The sequence below is a fragment of the Vicugna pacos genome, chromosome 32 (genome assembly GCF_048564905.1).
Source record: "Vicugna pacos chromosome 32, VicPac4, whole genome shotgun sequence".
NCBI classification, from domain to species: Eukaryota; Metazoa; Chordata; class Mammalia; order Artiodactyla; family Camelidae; genus Vicugna; species Vicugna pacos.
In genome coordinates, this window is record NC_133018.1 from 24,174,776 (window position 1) to 24,187,384 (window position 12,609).

The 12,609-nt window shown below is 54.2% G+C and overlaps 2 long non-coding RNA genes across 2 annotated transcripts; one reads left to right on the forward strand and one right to left on the reverse strand.

Moving 5' to 3' along the window:
* Window positions 1–3,352: 3,352 nt before the first annotated feature.
* On the reverse strand, window positions 3,353–8,685 carry LOC140690921 (uncharacterized). Its single transcript, XR_012066277.1, has 2 exons — window positions 8,556–8,685; window positions 3,353–3,991 (listed from the first exon to the last, which is right to left on the reverse strand). It is a non-coding gene; the product is annotated as an uncharacterized lncRNA (long non-coding RNA).
* On the forward strand, window positions 7,934–10,563 carry LOC140690920 (uncharacterized). The gene is made up of 3 exons (XR_012066276.1): window positions 7,934–8,154; window positions 8,675–8,788; window positions 9,902–10,563. It is a non-coding gene; the product is annotated as an uncharacterized lncRNA (long non-coding RNA).
* Window positions 10,564–12,609: the final 2,046 nt, after the last annotated feature.

The window sequence follows — 12,609 nt, forward strand, 5'->3', positions numbered from 1 at the left end:
TGAGGAGCCAGGGACGTGTAAGCCGAAGTCATTGTCACTCCTTCCCCATTGGACTGGCCAGAGCCAGTCATGGGCTCAAACCCAAAGCCAAGGTCAAAGGGTGGGCACCCTGCAGGGACGGGTAAAGAACAGGGCCACAGCCAGTTCAGCCTTGCAGAGGGCCCTCTTGCCCGTGGGTGAGAGACTCAGGGCTGCCCCCGGCGCACAGGTGAGGAACGGGCGCAGGCAGGTGTGACTAGCAAACGTCTCAGGAGGACCACTGTCTAACCCAGGCCAGCCTCACTCTTCTGCGAAGGGACAGACTGAAAGTGGAGAGATGAGGGTCGGTGATGTTTACAGGGACGCTGCATGAGGACTTGCGGAAACGTCTGTGTCTCTTTTTCTCTTTCAGAAGTTGGCTTAGTGTCAAGCAAGAGGAAACTTTGCTTAACACTACAGAGCATCTCAAGACTTGAGTTACAGAAGAATACCACAGTATCTGCACCTGTGATTGGCCTCTCCTTTTACGCAAGTTGGCAAGAGAAAAAAATAGCATATGGCTGAAAGATAAAATAACTGAATTTCCAAGGAAACCTTTAGAATGAGAGGTAAGGCTTATGTTAAAAGGATGGATTAACCTACACAGTAAACCTTTTTTTTGTTTGTTTAACACTAGTTAATCAAAAATCTTTTTTTTCCTTTTGATGACCTGTTTTTTCATATACAGACTGGAAATAAAGTTTTACATGTCTTTTTTTTTTTTTTCTGCCTTGGTTGGTGTTTCAACAAAGTAGCTCTAAATTCCATCCATTCGGATGTTAAACATTTTGATTTATTTAAACAGGGATTGATCATAGGTGAAAAAATGACTTTGAACGGTATACAGGACTGGTGGAGATCGGCTATTTCAGCTCAACACCAGAGCTCCTCACTCCTGACATTTCTAAGGCGAATCTGTAAAGAAGACAGACAACTGGCTGAGAAGCAAAGTTTGAAATACACTGTTACAGTGAGTATGGAAAATGATACACTTGGTGTTATGCTAAACAATTACTGGTTAACAATGGCAATTTCCCCAGAGGAAACAGAAAGACAAAATAGAGCTAAAAGGATATGTACGAATAGCCTAAAGCCAGAGGGCAATGAAAGGAATTAGTAATTACAATTTAGAAAGGAGGTGGAGATTCTAATTAATTAGCTTTAGTAAATATAATACACATGTAGAAGGGTAGGCAACCATTCAGAGACTCAAAATACTTACCTGATAGATTAGCAGGGGAAGAAAAAGGAATGAAAAAATTCTCAAGAGGACAAGATCATAAGGTGCCATAATTTTTTTAAGGCATTTTTGTCAGTTCCCCACAAGGGTGAACATTTCTACATTTGTTTAAAATGTCTCTGAAAAGTTCACAAAAAGCAGACTTGTCCACGGAGGGGAGAACTTGGAGATCTGTATTTAAGTGGTGGTTGTGAGAGAAAGAGTTATAGCCATTTAAAGTCATACCAGCATCTTCCTAGTAAAAATAAATGTAACTTCACTAAAAGCTCTAAAGTGGTCAAAAGCTTGGGGGAGATTAGGAGGGAAAAGGGAGAACACAGGAGAGAAACAGGCTTAGGAGAGGGTTTCTTCTAAGGTGGGAGCACGTGGGTCTCCTTAAGGTAACGGGAGGGAGCCAGGGGCCTCTGGACCCACCGGGCGGAGCCGCAGGTCTGATGGGGGCCACAGCAGACACAGGGCCAGCATGTGCTGCTCAGGGCTGCCCGGTCGTTTTCAGTTGCTGCTCCTTCTGTCCCAGGCTTTAAATATTTGGAATATTTTCCTGGACGCAAGAGGTCCTGGGCTGCAGACAGGATGAAGACCCAGAGGTGGTTCAGGAGGAACCTGCCCGTGTTGAGAGGGAAGGGAGGCCGAGTGAGCGCTGGTGCCTCCGGGGCCTGAGCGCAGGAGGACGTCCGTCTGGGGGTTGGAGGAGGTGGGAGCGCCGGCCTCAGCATCACACCTGGGAGGTGTCAGGCGGCCTCGGCAGGAACAAGAGTCACCACGGTGTCACCCTGTTTGCACCTGATTTCACCCTCCGTCCTCCCGAGCTGCTCCACCACCCCGGTCAGCTGACTCCTTCCTCACTGGAGCCTGACAGGGACACCCGGTTTGTATAAAACGTCAGACACCCAAACACAAGGGAAGGGGTCCTGAAGTCGCATCAGCTAAATCCCGCTCATCAAGCCTCTCCCAAGGCCCCGCTCTTCCTAAAGCAGGATGAGTAGCAAACCCCTGGCAGCGTGGTGTGTGGACGCCGCAGGAGTGACTTACAGTTGGTTAATTCCAAATAGAGTTAACAGCACAGGGTAATCCAGACCCCTCCTCCTCACAGAACTAGGCTGCCAGGAACCATGCTTCTCAGCACTGCCCCCCACGGTGCCCCGTTTCCCCTCTCAGGAGTCAGCCCTGTCCCCCGAGCCCTGGGACGCCCCAGCTGGAGATCCTCCATCACCATGTCTGCTGCCAGTCCCCTCCGTCTGTGTTAGTGGTCAGCCTCCACGTGCGTGTTCCTGCTCCAAGTGACCGGTTAAAGCAGGTGTGTCCCTGCACATGTTTCCTGAGAGAGCCCTGAGTCAGCGCAGGGCTCCTGCCATGGGTGTCCCTGCATCCCTGCCACCCCGACCTGGCACCAGCACATGAATGGAAGGGCGGTGGGGTGGGGGATTCCATGCATTCATCCCTGCGGCCGGTTCTGTGCATCCGCGGGGCCCTCACGCCCTGCAGGAGGAGATGTGAGGACAAAGGACATGTGAGAAGGGCCCTGCCCTCTGCCAGCCACGGGTCCAAGGTGCAGAGCCAGGGGACACACATGTGACCTTTCAGTTCAGGGTGAAGGGGCCAGAGCGGACTCCAGTGTCCAGGGTTCTTGGTGCCACAGCAGAAACCTTCTGTCTTAAAGTCGAAGGGAAACCATCCTCTGCTTTCAGGGTCCACAGAACTGTTGCCAGGGGCCAGGCATCAGGGACCCTCAGGGGTCAAACCCAGGCACCCCTGCCCGTGCACCCCACTGGCCTCCAGGTGACCCCTCCAGCTCTGCCTCTCTCACTTGAACCTCTAATCCTGGAGTAAGCACCTGATTGGCCAAGCCGGGAGCATCTCCTCACCCTGGGTACCAGCCCTGGAGAAGCCTCATTTTTGAAAAAGAGCCACACAGGGTCCCTGTGAATAGGTGAACACACAGCATTTAACCTGCCCCAGTCCAGGCTCACCTCTGTGGTTGCTGGTCATAAACTCTTATAAACAGTTGAGTATAAACAACCTGATGAATGTTTTATATATATATATACACACACATACATACATACACACACACTATATATATTCACATGCATATATGTGCATGAATATCTTTACTGAGCTAATTTCCAGAAACAAAGGCTCCGTGGAAGACGGTTGTTGGAAACCGGCCAGGATGAATCTAGGAAGGCTGATAACACGTCCTTCCTTCGAAGGGACCGCGCCCTGGGGGAGTGCAGAGACGTCCTGTGACGGCCGATGCCTCCTGCCTGATGGGACGCAGAATGAGTCCGCAGCTGAACAAAGGCTAAATTGGAGCCCTGGCTCTTTCTGACCTCAGGGAACATTCTGGCAGCCAGAGCCCGGTTTTTCCCCCCCAGGATTGTAGAGAAAAACAGAATTTGAAAATTGGTTATGTGCATTAGTTTCCTTGCTGTGTCCCTTTAAGGCGAGCTCCCAGCTGCCTTATCCCGGGCACTTGTCCCCACGCCCGAGGCTCAGAGGCCCCAGGAGAGCTGATGGAACCAGGTTCATTTCCTCGGTTCAGCAGAGTGAGCTGGAGCTTACTGCTGGCTCCCTGCCATGCCTGGAGCCCTGCTGGTGCTGTAGGCTGGAGCCAGGAGGGCAAGCAGCCAGAGAGGCTTTACAGGAAAAGGCAACCGCCCCAGAGACCACACAAACAGGAGGATGTGGACAGGTGACTGGCATTTACTGGGTCCCCATGTGGACTCGACTCTGTGGGGAAACAAGACACAGAGATGCTCAGGGCCAGACCCGTTTGCGGACGCAGGGTCGAGCAGGATGGGAGTCTGTTGTTACACTGCATCCAGTGATGGGGTGAGGCGTGCGCAGGTCCCACCCTCCCTGCAAGTCGTGTCGCAAACAGCGCGCTACACAGCAGACGTCCTGCCTTCGGACAGGGGCGGACTGTCTCGCTTCTGTTTCCACGTTAAAGATCGGCTCTAATTGCACAACTGACGCAGGAACGTTGTCCAGCGGGGCTGCGGTGGGAATGTATGCATTCGTTTTGAGTTAGCGGGCCACGTGTGGACACCTTGTAAAGCTGAGGCGTCAGGAACACAGCTTTGACGCCGCCCCGGTCACCCCTCCTCGCGTGAGCCCGGTAACCCGCAGCGTTCACATCGGCCTGGCGCTTCTCCCTTGAGCTCGCTTCCCCTGGCACGCTCACGACAGGAAGGCCCGCAGCGGCGCTCTGCCTACGCAGGGCCCGTATCAGCACCCCGGCGCGGCCGCTGCCCGGGCCCCCAGCCTTGGCTGAGCAGGCCGGACGCTGCTTCCCCGTCACAGGAGGCGGCGGTCCCGGGGCCCTTCCACCTCACTGCGCTGCCTTCGCTGGGGCATCACCCTGGTCTACAGGGCTGAGCCTGGGACCCCACCCCCACGTCCGCAACCCAGCCGGCAGGAGGGAGAAAGGGACCGGAAGTGGAGAGCGGTCAGCTTCCTTATAAGGAAGTCACCGGAAGTGAGGGCATCGCACCTGCTCACATCCCACTGGCCGGAGCTTGGTCACATGACCAGACCTCACCGCAAAGGAGCCTGGGTAACGTAGTCTCCAGCCTGCTAAACGCAGGGGCTCTGCTAAAAATGGGGGGCAGTGGGTGTCCTTCTGACAGAGTGCACACGCCAGAAGGAGTGACAGTGTTGCTGTCTTTCCACCTGGAGCATTAGTACAAGCCCCGCTGAGAACAGCTTCTCAGTAAACTCTGAATGATTATAAACTTCGAATGATTAAATGAATGCGGCATAACGAAGGAAGGAATAGCTTACAATTCTTTCTTTACAAAACAAAAACCTTACAGGATGGGTGGCTGCCTCAGTGGGGTTATTAACCTGCACGTGCCTTGAGAACAAGGGGGATGCATAGCGAACAATCTGTGCACTTTAAGTAATAGCTTATTGGACGTGATCCTCAAAGAACAAGCTTTTGCCAAACCTACCCCCCTTTTCCCTATGGCATGCCGATCTGGGGGGAGGGGAAGGTTAAAGTTAAAAAAAATGTAGTGACCAGTGTGGAGAGGGGAAGAGGGAGGGGCACGTTAGGGCTATGGGGTGGAAACATGCGAACTTCTATGTATAAAACAGATAAGCAACAAGGACATACTGCAGGGCATGGGGAATTATAGCCATTGTGTTGCAATATGTTTTAATGGAGTAAAATCTGTCAAAATACTGAATCACTCTGCTGTAACCTGAAACCATTATGACATTGTAAATCAACTGCTCTTCGATTAAAAAAAAATAAGTTCCCAACCAGAACGCCTTTGACAATTCCCAGGTGTGTACAGATAGAAAGTTCACGAAACCCATTTGCTGGTTAGAAGTACACACTTCGTTACTTCTCAAAGGACTGAAACAGACTTAACTAAACCCTGCCAATCAAGTCACTATTCAGCGGACACCAAGCATGGAAATTTAATCCCTAAGTGGAACCTTAATAAAGTCATGTGTAGCTGAAAATGAGACCACTAATGAAACAATTTCTGGGAGTGTCTGGACGTTTTACAGAGAAATGAATGATGCTCGTTGGAAAATATTTGAATAATTTTGAATAATATCTCTCGTGCTCCAAGGCAGACTTGGAAGACCCACTGGGGACATCCAGAGTTTGGGGCTATGGAGAATATCAATAATTCCAGAAATTTTCACAGCCCTTGGTCCTGGGATTGCTGAGGAAGCTTCAGAGAGAGGGAGTCACACTTGATAGACAGAGTCAGACTTCCGGGATTTTACTGGCATGTCCCCAATCCTGGAACGTTTCTTTTTCATATAACCCACATCTCTACAGCAGTGCAGCCTTCACATTCAGGGAAAAGATTCAGGACTGGTCCATGACCACCCTCCTTGCCTCTCATCCCACATCCAGCATCTTATAAGTTCTAGAGGGTCTACCTCAAATACATATTGACTTAGTTTATGTCCCCCAGAAGCTGGCCTGGAGCAGCTCTTCCACAGGGCTCCACCTGCGCTCTGGGGGCTCAGAGGAGGGAGCATCGGGGGCAGAGTGGGGATCCAGGAGGGGAGGTCATGAGAGGCTGGGCCTCAGACGTTTCTGGAGGTGGGAGGAGGTCTGAGCGCTGTGTAGGGCTCAGCCCCTGACTTTTCGGGTTCCTGCTCCTTAACTGCTGTGTGGGTTCGCCCCAGCAGCACCGAGGGCAGGTGGCAGGGCAGCCAGTCTGCGACTTCCTCCACTTAAGGACAGACCTGTCACCATGGGACTGTGCTCACCTCCTCTGGACACAGAACTGTGGGTGCAGTTGTACCCCCATCTTACAACTTACTTTAGGAGCCTCCACACCAGAATCTCTCTTTCTGATTCTAAAGCTTTGCATCTCATTAGGCAGCATTTCCAGTCCAAATCGAGAGGCGAGTCCCAGGACTGGGGTTTCGCTCCACCGCACACATCCATAGTCTGCAGTTCCCTGATACCTTGGACCGCCTGTGGATGATTCATCAGCTCCCGAGTTTATGAATCAGGTTAGAAATTCAAATTTCATTAGAGACTCAAGATCTTCCAGAGTTCAGTATAATTTATATTCCGCTAATGCACAAAGCCCCCAGTCTTCATGCTGATACACTCAGGGCTAAACCTTCCAACTACGAAAGTACCATTTTAAGGAGCACATTACAGTGAGCTCAGAGAGGCGTGAGCCCGTGGCTGGGCTGAATCTGCAGGACCAGAGAAAGGGCAGGACGCGGGGCAGGGTGGCCGAGCTCTGGCCAGAGCTGCCCAGCAGGCCTTAGTCCCAGCCAGTCCCAGGCTCTGGCCGGGGTCAGCGGGTCTCAGAGATGAGTGTTAATGGGGAGGGTATAGTTCAAGTGGCAGAGCACATACTTGGTAAGCATGAGGTGCTGGGTTCAGGTACCTCCTCTAAAAATACACCTAATTACCTTTTCCCCTAGCATAAAATAATTAAATACAATAATAAATAAATAAAATATTTAAACAAAAAAGATGTGTGTCCAAGACCAGAAGTGGGGGCCACGCTGCATCCTTCTTCTCGTCCCAGCAGGTCCCCGTGTGGAGGCGGCTGGGGACCCAGGCCCTGACCCAGCTTCTGTGGAGAGGTCTCCCCGCATCCACCTCCCCTCTAGGAGCGCCTGAGTTTCCCTCGGGAATCACCTCCCACGGTAAGACCCGTGATCCAGGCAGCGGACCCTCGGCTCCAGGTGGGACTGGGAGTCTGGTCTAATCAAGTAAAGCCCTGCAGGGACTGAGTGACTGGTCCCGATCCAGTCACATGACGTCAGCTTGTCCAGTCGGGGTGAGCGCGAGGCCTTGCCCCAGGACCAACAGGAAAGGCTCCTGGACTTTCCACTGCCTGTGTTCTGGCTGCAGTGATTGGGCCAGAGCTGCTCACATGACCTCAGCATGTCCAATCAGTGAGCACCAGGACTTGCTCCAGGACCAATAGGAAAGGCTCTTACAGTTCCACGGGCTGTACCCTGGCTGCACTTGATTGGGTGAGAGATGGTCACATGACCTCAGCATGTCCAATCAGAGTGAATGTCAGGGTTTGTCCCAGGGCCAATTAGAAAGGCTCTTACAGTTCCACGGGCTGTATCCTGGCCGCACTGATTGGTTGAGGGATGGGCACATGACCTCATTCAGTCCAATCACCAGGAGCGCCAGGCCTTGCCCCGGGCCGACAGGAGCGCCTCAGCCCCGAGAGGAGGCGAGGACGGGACGCTGCCGCCGCCTTGTCACCGTGGAGGAGCCGGGAGGAGCCTGGCGGGGAGACTGGGGCCTGTTAGCGAAGCCAGGCCGCGTGAAGGCAAAGATTTGAGCTGGAAGAAGGAGCAGACTGAGTCCTGACGACACCACTGGAGCCCTGGATCCAGCCGCGCCTGAAGCTGGGCCTGCGCTGCCGAGACCGCAGGTCAGGAGCGCACCAACCGCCCCCCTTTTTCCTGAGCAATTTCGAGGTGCGTTTCTGCCCCTCTGGGGCGAGGAGTCCTTGTTAGTACAGAGGGGGCGGGGCGGGGCCCATAACGGGGCCTGTGCCCCTCCCGGCGCCCTGGCCCCGGTGTCCCGTCTGATGGGGGGTCAGGGAGCCCGTCCTGGGGGTGGGGGGTTGGGGGCGCCGGGACCGCGGGGGGTGGGGGTCACCCGGAAACCACTCCCAGGAGTAGGGCACGCGTAGGGGGACGTGGAGCTGCGGGCACACAGCGGTGTGTGGGCAACGCAGAGTAACAGCCTCCAGCTGCAGCGCACGCACAGGTGGACACGCACAGGGCTCAGCGGAGACTCTTGGCAACACGGATAAGCAGTGACACTCACAGGCGACATGTGAAAGTGACGCGAGGTACTGCCACGTTCAGGCAGCACCGATGTGTCCCACAGCAGCATAGGGCCCAGGTAGCACACGGGTCACGTAGACAAAGACGGCATCCCTCCAGGTAGCGGTGTGTGGGAGGCTGACAGTACAGTCACCGGGAACACGTAAGAAGCCCGGAGAGCACAAGAGGACAGCACGTGGGGGACACGCAGCGGAACAGCTGTGAGACAAACAGGTGAGGCACACTGGTAGCCCCTGCGTCACACCCACAGGCGGTTCACATGGGGCCGGACTGCAGGTGACACACACGCGGCCCCAGGTGCACGCACGTGGACTGTATCAAGCTGTAGCACATACACAAGCTGACGCAGCCCCAGACTCGGTCATACGATTCGAGAAGGATCAGATCTGCGCCCAGTGCTTCCTTTTAACGCGAGAGCCAGAGGCTCTGGGAGACACCGCGTGTTTGGAATCCGGGTGGCGGGTAGAGAAGGGCTGGCAGCTTGGCTGTCGTGCTTGCGTCTGTGGGAGAGCCTGGGGCGCTTAGCGTTGGTCTGAGTCCTTGTTTGTGTATTGCGTCAGAATCCTAAATCGTCATCCTTCAGCCTTCCCCAGGGAAGACCATCAGGATGTTTAAGTAAAATAACTTTCATGTACATTGCCTTTCCGGCATCACAGGTACAGTAAATATTTTGCAATGATGCCTTATCTTAGATTTAAAAAAAACTTGCCCGGACCCCTCCTTGACTTCACAGATTTCCCCGGTTACGTCCTGTTGCCTAGCCCTTCCCAAGAGCCCCTCTCATTAATGGAAAGAGGGCTTATCTGGGGTGTTGTGGCTGCTGAGAGACCCTCAGATCGCACGGGGCCCCTCTAGGAGCTGGGCGGTGCTGGGCTTCCTGCACCCACCCCTGAGAGCTCCGAGGAAAGACGGGGCCGGGGTCCCTCACGAGGAGGTTGTTGAGGAAACGGTGGAGAGCGGTGCTGCACTTGGACTTTCCGTCCTGGGAGCATTTTCTCCTCTCCACCTTTGGAGTGACCTGAGGATGCTGTCCCTGCTGTGGGCCAGCGCTGACGAAGCTGTGGACACCTTGCCAAGGTGGGGCCGATGGAGGAAGCTGACCCTGGGAGGCGCTGTCATCTGCCGAGTCCCCAAGGGAAGCCCTCACCCAGGGTGGGGCGAGGAGGCTGTCTCACAGCTGTTGCTGTGAGGCCACTCTGAGCCAAGCTCCCTCCCTCCCTCTCCTTCGCACAGCACGCACGGGGTAGCAGGAAAAGGGGAAGGACTCTAAGCTCTGGATGAAAATCCACTAAATTTCCCATGTTGCTGATGCTTGGCACTGTCCAGGGTCCAGGTCTGCAGCTTGGACCCAGAGAATCATGCCCCACCCCTGGCAGAGATGGCGACCCATGGGCACAGCACAGGCTCGGACTCGGGTTCCCTGGGAGGTGAGCCGCCCTTCTGCGTCATGGAGATGACAGTCACAGCTCAGCCGTGACAGGACTGGGACCCCTCACCCTCTGTACCCAGACTCCAGATGACCCCAGTGCTGCCCACCAGGGAACAGGTTTGGGTGCTGGACCATTATGACAATTCTGTTCATGGTCATGCTCAGCCCAGCTCCCAAGATGTCACTGGTCCCCAGTGCTCCTGGCAGAGCCTGCAGAACTGAGAAAAGAGTTTCTGCATGAATTAAAAATGTATTAAGGTTTTGAAAGACATCAAAGTCAATTCCAGTTTTCAAGAACAAAACACATTTCATGGAATGTCATTGCAATTACCCTGCATTATCAACACCTCTTAGCATCATCTCCATTCCCTCATTTCTTATGCATGATCTTAGCACGGAGTGACATCTGCCTTAGTTTTAATTACAAGCTCATAGTGTCTGAGCGCATTTAGAAGGGAAAGGGACACAGTTCTCCTTGGAGGATAATTATGTGCTTGCTGTAGCCCGTTTACTGTGCCCCAGGCAGTGTATGGCTCAGCCCACACACCCACCATGGACCTTGCTAGAGTTTTGTCACCAGCTGCAGGTGCTGAGTGGGTCCAAGAGCCAGTGCCCTCCCAATCAGGTGATCAAGACTGTCTGCATCCCCAAGACCAGTGTGAGATCACTGGGTGTCTCTAAGTCTTCCTGGCGAAGCCCCAAGGGCCAGTCAGGAAGGAAGCCTTGGGCAGTGCCTCACAGCCTACGTACAGGGGATCTCTTGGCCCTGAAATCTCTGGGATGTCGGCTACAGTCAGAAGGTGTTCTCCCAGGGAAGACACTGCCCCTGAGTGGCCAGACCTTTCCACTCATTCACTTGTTTATCATGTGTTTCCTGGGGAACCAGACTCCATTCTTGGTATTGAAGATACGAATCGTAGCAAAGCAGACTTATCCCCTGCCCTTAAGTTCACAGTCCAGAGAAGGATACAGAAGGGGAGTTACTAATCACAGAATCGCAACCTGTGATGTATATCGGGACAGACAATTACAGGGAGTTTGGGGGGAACGTGTAAAAGCGAGGTTCAGGGAGCTGACATCTGGAGGGTGTGCAGTCAAAGGGCAGGACATTCCAAGCAGAAGGAACAGCAGGTGCAAAGGCCCTGAGGTGAGAGGCCGCACACCACTCAAGTACAAACATCATTGCACCAAAACCTGATGCTGACTCGGGGCTCACTGTGCTCACACGCAGTTCTTACTGCTTTAAATACACCTTCTCATCTGATCCTCAATCCAGCCTGAAAAGTAAAGACAACTTAATGAGCGTATTACCATTATTATTTCCGTACTGCAGATGAGGATGCCAGGGTGCACTGTGGGTAATTTGCCTAAGTTCACACAGTTCGTGAGTGGCAGGGCCTGAACAAAGCCATCTGGCACCCGGTGCTGAACTAAAAGATCTCCTAGCACAGCTTGAGCTGTAAGGAGAGAAGAACGCACCGGCAGAGACGTCCGCCCGAGGCTGGGACCCAGAACCCACCAGATGCCCAGGCCGGCTCCCTGCAGGGCAGTGGGGTAATGATGAGAGAGGATGCTGAGGACTTTGGGGCCTCAAAGAGAGCAGGGAAGAAGCTAGAGAGAGAGTGACCCCGTCTGATTGCAGACAGACCTGCTTGGGTGTGAGTGACATCAGCCAGGCTCCCTCCCGCATCATTGTAACCAAGTGTCAGAAAAGATAAATAGAGCTATCTTAGACCAGCGACCTGAAAACCCACCTGCCAAGCTACTAACGCACCTGCTGGATCCTTCCTGGACTGCTGACACCCGCCGCTCAGCGCTGCCCCGGCTTCCTGGCTTACAGGTGCAAGCCTGCGGCGGAGTGGGGCCCGCCGGGTGGCCGGGGGAGGGGAGGTGGTGTGCTTCCCGTCACTGGAGGCTGAAGAGCAGTGGGCCCTGGACCTCCATCCTGGCCGGGCCCTTGCTCCCTGCCCGGCCCAGCACATGAAGATCCACTCTGCTGCCTGCTCCCCTCCAGTGGCTGCTCTCGCAGGCACGGGCCGAGCAGGAGCTGCCACGCGTGGTGCAGGGGAGCCCTGACCCCCACTACCCACGTGTGGTTGGGGACCAGAAAATGCGGAATCCCTGGCCTCAGCTCCAGCCCAGAAATCAGCATCCACGGTGTGAGCAGCCTCAGGGGCTCGGGGCTTGGAGGGCAGTTGCCTTGAGCAGTTGGCACAGCACAGCACAGGGGGCAGAAATGCACCCATTGTGGCTGCATCAGGCAGGGTGAGTCCCACATGTGGAGAAGCGGGGTCCAGGGCTGGCATCACCGTTCACAGTCATAAGGGAAGGAGGCCCCTCTATCTCATAGGAATTCCTCAAAATCTGATTCTTCCTTACGTTCCAAGATGACTGCGTAAGCGCCAACCCCCACATCTACATTCCAACTGCTGGGACAGGCAGGCCACCACCTTATCTGACTCTACTCTCCCGACCTTATCGTCACCGCCAGACTTGGGGACCACGCAAAACCACAGCAGCCACAGCCTGTGTCCTGGGATGAGCACCGGGAAAGCCAGAGTGACCCTCCCAGCAGCGCCAGGTGTGAGCTTTCTGTGTGCCCCGT